Here is an 11484-nt window from a genome sequence, read left to right as displayed (position 1 = left end):
AATATTGTTCCCTTTGTGCTTCCCCCTTTGTCTTGATCGTATCACTCTCTCTCTCTCTCTCTCTCTCTCCCTCCCTCTCTCTCTCTCTCTCTCTCTCTCTCTCTCTCTCTCTCTCTCTCTCTTTCTCCCATCACAGCACAAAAATACATTTTCCCATCAGCCGTGAATCATCCCCCGCCGATCTGTGTCACAATTTCAAATAATGAAATTGAAATCTTTGGACAAAAAAATATATATAAATAAAATGCCCTGGGCCCCGCTTAAACTTGTAATGAGTGCACAACTCGGTACGATTCGTCGCGTCCCTGTTTGACAGTTCAATGCGAAAAATATAAAAATAGGTTACCCTCCAAATGTCGCCAGGTACATGGGAGAGAGAGAGAGTGTGTGTGTGTGTGTGTGTGTGTGTGTGTGTGTGTGTGTGTGTGTGTGTGTGTGTGAGTGTGTATGTGTGTGTGCGCGCCATGCGCGCCGTGCGTGCGTGTGTGTGTGTGTGTGTGTGTGTATTGCTTTCGGATCTAAGCGAGTGTTAGACACACAACGCGCCATGACATTCATACGTTGTTCTCCTCCACCGGGTCATGAACCTCCTGATGAACTTAAACTAGACCCATAATTAGAACCGCAAACGGCCTCATTAGAGCTGAACACGGGTGTAGTTTTGCGGCGTGCACAATTGAAGGTTATGTGCAGGGATCAACTGGACTATTTCGAGGCCTGAACACAATGCGACTTTTGAGCATCCGTACGTCAACTGAGTAATGGCTGCAGGAACACAGCTACTTTTGTACCGCTTTGTGCTGCACCCTGGGAATCTAAACCTCCGACCAGGGAGACAGAGCTGGAATTCACAGTGCATTGGATGGGAGTCATCATTAAAAACAGAGCTAGCTGTCCGCTGTAACTATCTGATGTACAAGGACTCTGGGTTAAGCTGTGACTGACCAATGGGCTTATATGACCACACAATGATTTTCGTGATGTTACCGAAGAAAAATATTCAATTGATTCAATAAATGCATTACGCATGGGGAGACGCGAGACCCCGCTTTGCGTCTGACCGCTGAATCCCCGTTTCGCATCACGCATACCCCGTTGGGAGTCGTCCCATGCGTAACACGCCCCGAGGACTCGCAGACTAATTCAGATTTTCGGTTTGGCTCTGAGTTGTCAGTGGGGTTCTCACAGGAAGTGTTGTCTTTATTCCGTCTAAATTATTTATTTTGGTGGAATGTAAGTGTTAATCAGTTACGTGTTGTATTGTATCACATGTATTTTGAATTTAACAACTGTCATGTAGACACTGTATTCATAATATCTGATCTGAATGAAGCGCCAGAGCATATTGCGCCGGACAGGCTTACTCGATCCTATTCCTCTCAACTGTAGCATGTAGACACATTCAACATAGTCCTTCCATCCTTCCGACCAATGTAAACTGGTGGAAGGAATCAAAATAATGCAAATGCATGTAAACACCACCCAAAAAATCATCTTAAACTGGTTATTCGTCATATTCCGATTAATGTGTGCATGTAAACGTACTGGACAGCAACAACAACTGTTACCAAGGCGCTAGAGCAGCTGAGCAGGATCACAACATCTTTTGATTGTGGCTCTTCTGCACTACTTGCATTATCCACCATTGAAATCTTAGATCGCGCCACTTAACACCAACAAACAACCGACTCAAAGAATTTCATTAAATAGCGGTTTACGCGCAAGAGCCACACACGGCACGCTGCTGGAGCCTCCACATTGTCTTGGCCCACTCACTCATCTTTGCAATTATTCTGTGAGAGGCAGAGCGGCATAACGGCGCAAGGGTTGTTAACACGGAACTCTGCGGTCAGGCTTTTCCAGGACATCTCTATCTGATTTGCATCACATTGAAGTCGGGGTCAGCGGGTCATAAATCACAAGGGCAGAGGGCAGAAATGTGATTTCCGGGTTGTAAACCATTCAGCGTTATGCGTTTTTCACCCACGCGCTTGTTTATTAGCAGGCAGCGCAGGAAGGGTGAGGTAGAGGGCGACGTGTTTACTGTCCCCAATACTTTATCACTTGTGAGTGGGAGAGTGTGATATTTAGGCAGTTGCTTGTTACGAACCATACACTGCGGGGAAAAAAAGTATTCAATTCATTTCAATAAAAGCACATCATCATGGTTCCCTTGGGCAACAAAACCCAAGGGCACCAAAACAATGCCATGGGGCCAAAACCGCTGGGCTTGTTCTGGCCTAGTGTGACACTGACAGACGTTATAGAGCTGACTTATAAAATTTCGGGTTTGGATCTTTTTTTTCTATCTTGCGCTTCATAAGGAACAGTCATTCAATGTAATTACGTCCATCCATGTGCTCCTCTACATGCTGCTTCGATTGTTGCCGACCCCCCGGAGTCCACCTGTACCGGCAAGAACGGCAAGATCGGGCACGCGCAAGAAGTGGATGGCAGCCACGAAGAATTTTGGGCCAACGTGGCTGGTTGTGGTCAAGAAGGATGACCATTCTCATGTTCATGATTTATCAAATCCACTGCAGCTGCGTTTCACTTGTAGCCTGATATTTGCCTTCTTGCCTGGAAAGGCGGACCCCACCACCAATAACGGAAACGACATGGAGGAGCAGATGTAAAAAGGAAAAACATCCAGTGGATGTTTCTTAGAAAGTGCCAGCATAAAAAACAACATATAAAATATAGGATGTTTTGGCAAAATAACATCACGGATTACCCCTTTCAATTAAGACTTGTTGGTAGGCTGTGTTTTACTAAGGTTAACAAATGGCTCTGTCAGATGCTCTTGATTGATTGTAATTAATATCATTTGCAATCACAGGAGTGTGTTTGTACTCTTATATATCATACCTGCACGCAGGCAAAACTGACGGCCGCCGCGGGTGATTTATTCGATTTTGAGCACAGCCTTTGACGGCTGCATTGTTAAAAAGAAAAGGAAAGTGGGAGAATTCTACTCTGCTCTGAAATCTTGAAGTGATTCACTGCTTCCAGAAAGGCACTTTCCACAATTACCAAAGTGTGGTTCTCCTTCCCGAGTGACTGTTTTAACCCAATGTCAGCGCTGAATTATTGCGTCGTGACATAATCTAGGGCCAGGTTGTTGTTATTTTCCGAGGTTCTCTCGCCGGTAAGCACTCTCTGTGTGTCAATCCAACCTCACTGTGTACAAACAACGTCAATCTGTGGTGTACATACAGTTTATGCCAGGCGTCATCACTGAAAACACTGCTTTGATGTACCAAGTCTTGTATTGGCCATGGCTTTATTTGCGTTCTGTGATCTCATCGTACATGATAACCAGTTTTTACATCCAAAAATAAATCGTTTCGCAACTTGACCGACCCTCTGGCTAAACCACTGTCGGTGTACTAATTCATATCTTATACGAATTAATAATCAAATATCTTATAATGAAATACAGTTTTGATCCTCATTTCCCTCAGACAGAGAAATAGCCTGTTTTGTCCTCAGTTTACGGCCGGGAACCGATGCTGAAACAATACTCAACAATCCAGTGTAGTGCATCGCCAAGGGAGGGCGGGACCTCATGCTTGCATGCGTGATAAAAGAGAGAGAGAGAGAGAGAAAGAGAGAGAGAGAGAGAAAGAGAGAGAGAGAGAGAGAGAGAGAGAGAGAGAGAGAGAGAGAGAGAGCAATAGCACCTCGAAGGCAGAACATGTTAAAATGGGGCTGGACGTCCAAGGACGCCAGACATCACAACCACAGAAGCCTAGAGTTACCCAGAAGCCCCCCTTTTCTTCTACCATTCCAGGTGTGTGTATGTGTGTGTGTGCGTGGGTGTGTGTGTGTGTGTGTGTGGAGGGGGGGTTCTCAGCGGCGCCACCACCATCGCCACATCACGCGTGCAATTGCTTTTTTGCCGAGTGAAGCAGCAAAAAAATCCCCTCCTCACCCCCGCTGACACGCAATGACGAATGTGTAAACACAGTTCCGGGAAGCCGGCTGTGACTTGGACATCGTTGTCCGGAATAATAGTGGAGCAACGAGTGTGTTTGTGTGTATGCGTGTGTGTAAAGGGGGGGGTGGTGGTTGTGGACCAAAGCGTGCAAATTATGCCGACAGCGACGGTCTGCAGAAAAGAGCAAGACCATGACAACGCCATACGCTCCGTATGACAGAGGACCTGACTGGCGGCATCCATCCCTCAGCGTGGAAACACTAAAAGAACGCTGTCAGCTTGTCTATGTGTGTGTGTGTGTGTGTGTGTGTGTGTGTGTGTGTGTGTGTGTGTGTGTGTCTCAGCATGCTTTGTAAACACATAGAGTCGGATAGAGTGGGGGATGTAGGTGTCTGTGGTACGATTGAAAATAGATATTTTCCCAAGGTTAACTTCACGCTGTTTGTGTCAAGTGAGGGTTGTAAATATTCCACTATTGGACTATTCTATTCCCTTTTTTTTGGGGGGGGGGGGTATAACTTTTAGCTCCCTGATGTTTTTTTTTCCCACAGAGCTAATGGGCCGCCAGTGAATAATTGATGAGTGTTGATCAAGGGGAGGGTTTGGAAAACAGGTTAGCTATGAGCACACTCAGTGGCACGCCCTGAATATTTCATCACCGCGGGTAAACACAGGCGTGCAGCAGAGTTCAGTTAATCTTCCGATACCTCATGTTTTTTGTCGATTGTCAGGAATAACATTAACCTCCCCACACACCCCACACCCGCCTCGAGAATGGTCTCGACCTCCTCGTGTGCTTTTCAATGCATGAGCATTGAGTTCGACCTTGACCCGGTTCGGAGAAGAACCGCCCCCCAAACCACCAAGCCCCCCGACCCCGGACCCCCCAGTCCTGAATGTCGCAGTGCAGAAGGAGGGACCGCCGAGGACTGGGACTTAAACCCCAATACTGGATCCGGGGGAAGGACCTGGGACAGTTGGTTGGTTTGGACGTAGGGATTCTGGAAGCCAACGGAGGCTCAGCAGGTGGTCTGCTATCCACTGATGGGTGCGGGGACCATTCTTTCCGTAAGGGGCCGCGCTGCGGAATGCATGAGTTACTGGTCTTCAGGCTCATTACTACATGATAACGAACACAGACAGAGTTTATGCACACGCACACACACACACACACACACACACGCACACACACACACGCACACACACACACACACACACACACACACACACACACACGCACACACACACACGCACACACACACACACACACACACACACACACACGCACACACACACACGCACACCCACACACCCACACATACACACACACACACACACACACACACACACACACACACACACACACACACACACACACACACACACATGCTCATGCAACCACGTTAGCAAATTCATGGAGGTAAAAAAAAATCCCTCCACAAACCCACCCAGACACATATGGACCTGCAGAAACACACAGACACACACAGACACACACACACACACACACACACACACACACACACACACACACACACACACACACACACACACACACACATACACACACACACACACACACACACACACACACTCACACTCACACACACACTCAACAGATGGACTCATGCTATAGCAATCACCTTGTCAGTGTCCTTGGCTTGTAAGCCCTCTGTATTTAGCCCTCCCTTCCCTCCCCTCTCCTCCTCCGTAATTCTCCCCCTCTGCTGTAACTCTCTCTTTTTCTCTCTCTCCTCCTCCATTCACATCAATTTCAAGGTGCTTTGCCGAAACGAGGTGCGCTTCGCCATGCAAAAAGGTGGAAGTTCGCTCTGTCTTTCACTTATTCCCTCCCCCCCCCCACCTCTCTACCTCCTGTCTGGTCTACACCGCTCTTAGATGAAGCCCGGGCAAATGGACCCCCGATGATAATAATCCAGTCTTTCATATTGGAAGATTAATATTGACTCGGGAGGCCTTTAGCTGGTTTCTCTGCACAATCCAGCGTGTTCCTTAGCTTGCCCAGGTCTCGGCGTCATCGGGGGCTTAATATACATTCCGCCGGCGCCTCGCTGCCCCAAAAGGTGCTGCAGGAGAAAAAAAAGAAGGCTGGGAGAAAACGGCGGAGGCTGTTGTTGGCTACAACACACACACAATGTCCATCAACATAATTGATTTTTGTCCTTAGATTCCTCTTTTCTCTCTTAAGTTCCTTTTATAACGGTCCGCCCAATAGTCCAAAAACACGGCAAACCCGCTCCTTCTCCTTCCGACAGATTTGATTCTGTGATGTTGAGAGAGTCCGTTTCGCGGTAATTAATTTAGATTTGACGAGGGCGAATCAATGACGTGCATTAAACAGAAATCAGGGGGAGACACGCGATCGAACGGTCCCAACACGAGATAACAGTCGCCGCACGAATATGGAATTAATGAAGATTAAACGGATTCCACGGTGGGGTGACATTTGGAGCTATAGACACAGTTTTATTGACAAGGACAGCAATGGGGGGCGGGGGTGGGGGTGGTGGTGGGGCTTGATAAAAGAAACAATAACCACTGAAGATTAAGGATGAATGGGATTTATAGTAAGACGAAGTTCATTATAATACAATAATGAGCTTTCTTTGTTTTTCAGCGCAACCTCTTTGTGTCATATCTCTATTCCACTATGAAGAACTCTGGTAGTCCTTTAAACTGAAGATTTTTTTAATGTAAAGTCGCAAATGAATAGAGAATTAATAGAGAATTTCACATTATGCAGCTGGAAAGCGGCATCCACAAGATTGCCTTGTGTTCCATTTTCAATCTGAAACGGTCCAAAGTTTGCCTTCTGCCGTTTGATTTTTATTTGATTTTTTTTATCTGGTCGCTTAAGGTGGTGCGGATATGAATATTCATATGGATTAAAAAAAAAAAATGGAATCAATCGATCAGAAGAAGGCAAACTCTTTCTCTCAGGCAAACTCAAAAGGAATTCTGGGACTTGTGGCGCAACAAAGCGGATCTTCAAAGCGGATTACCACTTTCAAATTTGTGATAAAATTGGTGGATTTCGATATATAAAAATTCATAAGGGGTTGCTTGACCTTACTTACTGCATACACAATGGAAAAACATACAAAAAACCCCATAAAAGGCATTAGCTCTCCAGTTTAGTTAATCACGTGGATAAGCGAGCTCTGGTGTGCTAAATCTGTCGGACTAAGCCTTTAAACCCCGATTCACCTACTCCCACTCAACACGGCTCGTTTCACGGTGCGGGGTTACACAACAAAGCCGTCCGTCCATCGCCGCGTCGGAGCAGCTCAGTAAATCTCACGGCCCTCGCCCGTCGGCGGCGGACGTTCACCACGGCAGCTGTTGCTACGGCGGCACATTAATCGGGTCGATGATGGGAAGATCAGCGTGGGCCGTTTGATCGAGGGCCACAGTGAAGGCACTCGAAGCACCAGGCAAAAGGCATTCGCGAGGGTCCGTCGCACGACAAGCCCCGCCCTTATTCTTATTATCCAACTTGGCTACATTCCACGCTAATTTGCTGAGCATTTAGCTAATGTAACATATCCATTTTGGATCGACCCCATCCCGCCGCACTTAAAGTTGTGTGCTAAATTAGCTTAGCTCCGGATCAAAGTCTCGCAAGTACGCAGTGACAGATCAGGAACGGTGACAGGTGCACGCGGCGACGGTCGAATGCTTCTTTATATTTGTATGTTTTATTAGACACAGCGGGGTGGAACCAGTAAACACAGGCTTTGTTTCATGGTTATTTGGGGTTTTGAATATATAAAACAATTATTAAGTCGGTCAGGTGTAATGGGCTCCAGTCACTCCCGCCACCTTGAGTAGTAAGTGGGTGAGAAAGCAGATGAATGGAGTGAGGAGTTACAAAACGCGACCGCCATGCTGCTGCCGCGGCCCTGGTGGCGCCATCCAATGGCCTCCGCCTTCAAAATCATTTACGAGCCAAAAGTTTGGATCTAAACCTAAAGGCCAGCGGCGGCCGCCGACTGAAGAGTCGCCGTCGCGCGTGAGACTTTGTACATTATCTTGCAGATTTGACAGCCGGCAGACAAATTAATTTGAACACCGCACTCGTTCGCAAATAGGCGTACCCACACACACACACACACACACACACACACACACATATACACACACACACACACACACCCGCCGGCTCACCCAACCATAATGACGCGTAACTACACATTCAACCCCTCGGCCCTAAGCCATTACTATTCACTTCGATTCCCATGCACCCGGGGCATTAAAAACTACCATTAACATGGTTGGTGCCATGCAAATATATCAACAAGTCATGTCGAATTAGTGTTAATGTGTCCACTGACCGGGCCACTGCTCAGAAACGCCAGCGTGCTGTTTTGCACTCTTCCTGGCAGGAGGCCTGGGTCCTTGCTGCCCACTCAGGGAAATGGATCTGCATTTTCTGGTGCGCTGGCTTCTTTCTTAAGTTGAATTAATTGGAGTAATAGGAGGTTGTCTTACCCTTCCTGCCATGCCTTTTATCTTGGCTAATTGCTCCCTTTCCCCCCTGAGCCAACACTGGCTCTTTCCTCCACCTTACAGAGGGTTCCTGTTTTTTTGTTGCTTTTGCTCACTCACCCTTTTGAATTGGTCCAATCTGTTCGACTGCTTGCCATCCTCTTTTACTTCTGCTGCTGAATGGGTTCTGATTTGGCGATGGGAGCCATAGGCTTGAGACGATGCTGGTATTCAAAGTGGTGTGTGCTGATCGAGCCGCGGGCATGTGGGGTGAGAGAACTGAAAATACCCATTCCACTGGAACGTTAGAATTACAAGATTCTCTTTATTCATCACCCGGCACACACACCACAACACATGCACTCAACACACACACACACACACACACGCGCGCGCTTCAAATGGTGGCCGGTGAAACTTATTCTCTGCTTTTAACCCATCCTGGCTTCCTCCGGGGGGCAGCCAGAAGCAGTGGGCGGCATACAGCGGCGCGTCCAGAGCGCGGTGCCAACAGCGCCCCGGGCGGGAATCGAACACTGTGCCACCGTGTCACCAGAATGTGACATATGGACAATCCAACACAACATAGGCTGGAAATAATCTTCAACAAATAGGATAAGAACAAGCCTGTTGCTATGGCAAATACTGTGTGAGGACATACCACTCAAACGGCCTTGTCTGTGTGCACTAAAAGGCATGTCCTTCAGTTTGAATTTAAATCTTGTAGCGTCTTGTAGGTCTTGTAAAATCAGGCGTTCAGCCCTATGGACTGTGTTTCAGTCAGGAAAGCCACAGAGGCTCGGTGGCACCAGTTTAGCAGACTAATAAACCTTTAGATCAGGTGGATAAATCCCTTTTGACAGGATGCACTTTGACAGCTCAGTGAACGCGCGCCCCCCCCACCCCCTGCTGTTTTGTCCAGCAGGTACTGTATATCTGGACTTACTGTAGTTCACGCTGGGATTGAGCTGGCAAATTGTTTTACGACTTCATCCAAAGTAGGGTGACGATTTTATGCAAGAAGCACATGTGTACGGGCACACTCCCCCACCCCGTGCCAGTTTGGCGGGGGTGTGTGGGGATTTATGCCTTGACAATCTGACACTCGCTGATGGCGGAGCGTAATGAATTACAAGAAAGATGCCAGCTTGGCCGGTGGGTCCATAAATCCTACGCCGTTGCCATTGGCATAAAAAACTAGACCGATGTCGCTTCCGCTTTCTTTATTATCAGCAATTACCCACCTTGTGTTTGATGCAGTGCGGCTCTGGACAGTCCAGGCACACACACACACACACGCGCTCACACACACATGCACGCACACACACACGCGCACACGCACACACACACACACACACACACACACACACACACACACACACACACACACACACACACACACACACACACACACACACACACACACATCTGGTCCAGGTTCCACCAGAGTTCAGGCCAGAAAACCAAAGGTCGAGGACAATACTGACATCTGCTGGTCAGAAGCGGTATTACTAGAGATTACTTTGTTTAGGTGGTTGTCATAAAACAAAAGATAAGAATAAAAACGATGGTGACGGTGATGATTACATGAAGGCACTATGCATGTTGAGATTATACCATTGCCTACTACTGCTTACAACGAATGGACTGCCATCACGAGAGGCCGAAAGGGGCTTAGACTCGTTTACAACTCCCTAAAGGCTAAAAAAAAAAAAAGAAAAAAAAATTTTTTTTTTAGAAAATCCCCATCTCACATTGCTCTCTTTTTTAAACCCGTCTTTTATTTTTATTATTAAAACTGTATCATTATTATTATTTTTTTATAATGCCCTACTACTCTGGTCTGCACTTGTATCTTATTTTAACCCCTGAGGGCTGTATTGACGCTTCATTCACAGGTGAATAATCCCTAAATGTCTCCATGACAATTTATATAGATAGTGGCATGGTGTTATAAGAATACAGATTTTTGTTTTGATTCTACGTTTAGTGTGTGTTCGTGTGTGTGTTATTATTGTTGAGAATATATTGATGGGGTTGGCTACATGACAATAACTGTATCAATACAATACATTATTGTGAAGATAAATCCAAAACGGGATTGTTTTCCTTCAGAATGACTGCTACAAGAGATAAAACTATTTTTAATCACTTTGAGTAAACTTTGTCCTCCGCATTTTACCTGCCTTAACCTTTTTCTTTTCGTTTTTTTCCTATCGATTTCTTCCTGTTTGCATTCTGTGCGCCGCAACACCCGTGTCGGTATTGATCAGCTGCTCAGCTTGGTCGGTGCTTCTGCAGGTGCCTCCACCTCTGGCAAGAACCCACTGAAATGCTGTTTTTTGGGGTGCTCTGCGGATGTGTTTTATAGGATTTTTAATGTCCAATAATTGTGAAGTCATTAGAATGAAAGTATATCCTATCACAAAAATGCAAACTCAACCATCTAAAAACTCCCACAATTATGAATTACTATCTGTTAAAAAGTAGTAAAAGTATTAAAATGTATAATGTAATGCATAACACACACACACACACACACACAGACACACACATATATATATATATATATATATATATATATATACACACACACATATATATACATTATATTCATTATATAGTGTATATATATATAGTATATATATATACACACATATATACAGTGTGTATATATATACATATAGTGTGTGTATATATATATATATATATATATAAATAAATGTATATATATATTTACAATTGTGTGTGTGTGTGCGTGTGCGTGTGCGTGTGTGTGTGTGCGCGTGTGTGTGTATTTAACATTTAACAACAAAAATATGAATGAAAAAACGAAAAAGAAAATATATGATAAATAAATATATTAAAATACTTTTGATCCGGACGCCCTGCGATTCTTTCTCAGGAACCTCAGGGGGCCACGGAACCCTGTTTGGGAAGCCCTGCTCCATACGACATTACATGGACGTCGGCCACGCCATTTGAGGGTTATTGTGGATGTCGTGTGTTGACAGGGTAGCAGCACTCTGTTGCCT

This window comes from Zeus faber (genome assembly GCF_960531495.2).
Source record: "Zeus faber genome assembly, chromosome: 2".
Taxonomy (NCBI): Eukaryota; Metazoa; Chordata; class Actinopteri; order Zeiformes; family Zeidae; genus Zeus; species Zeus faber.
Note: the sequence above shows the minus strand (reverse complement) of the source record.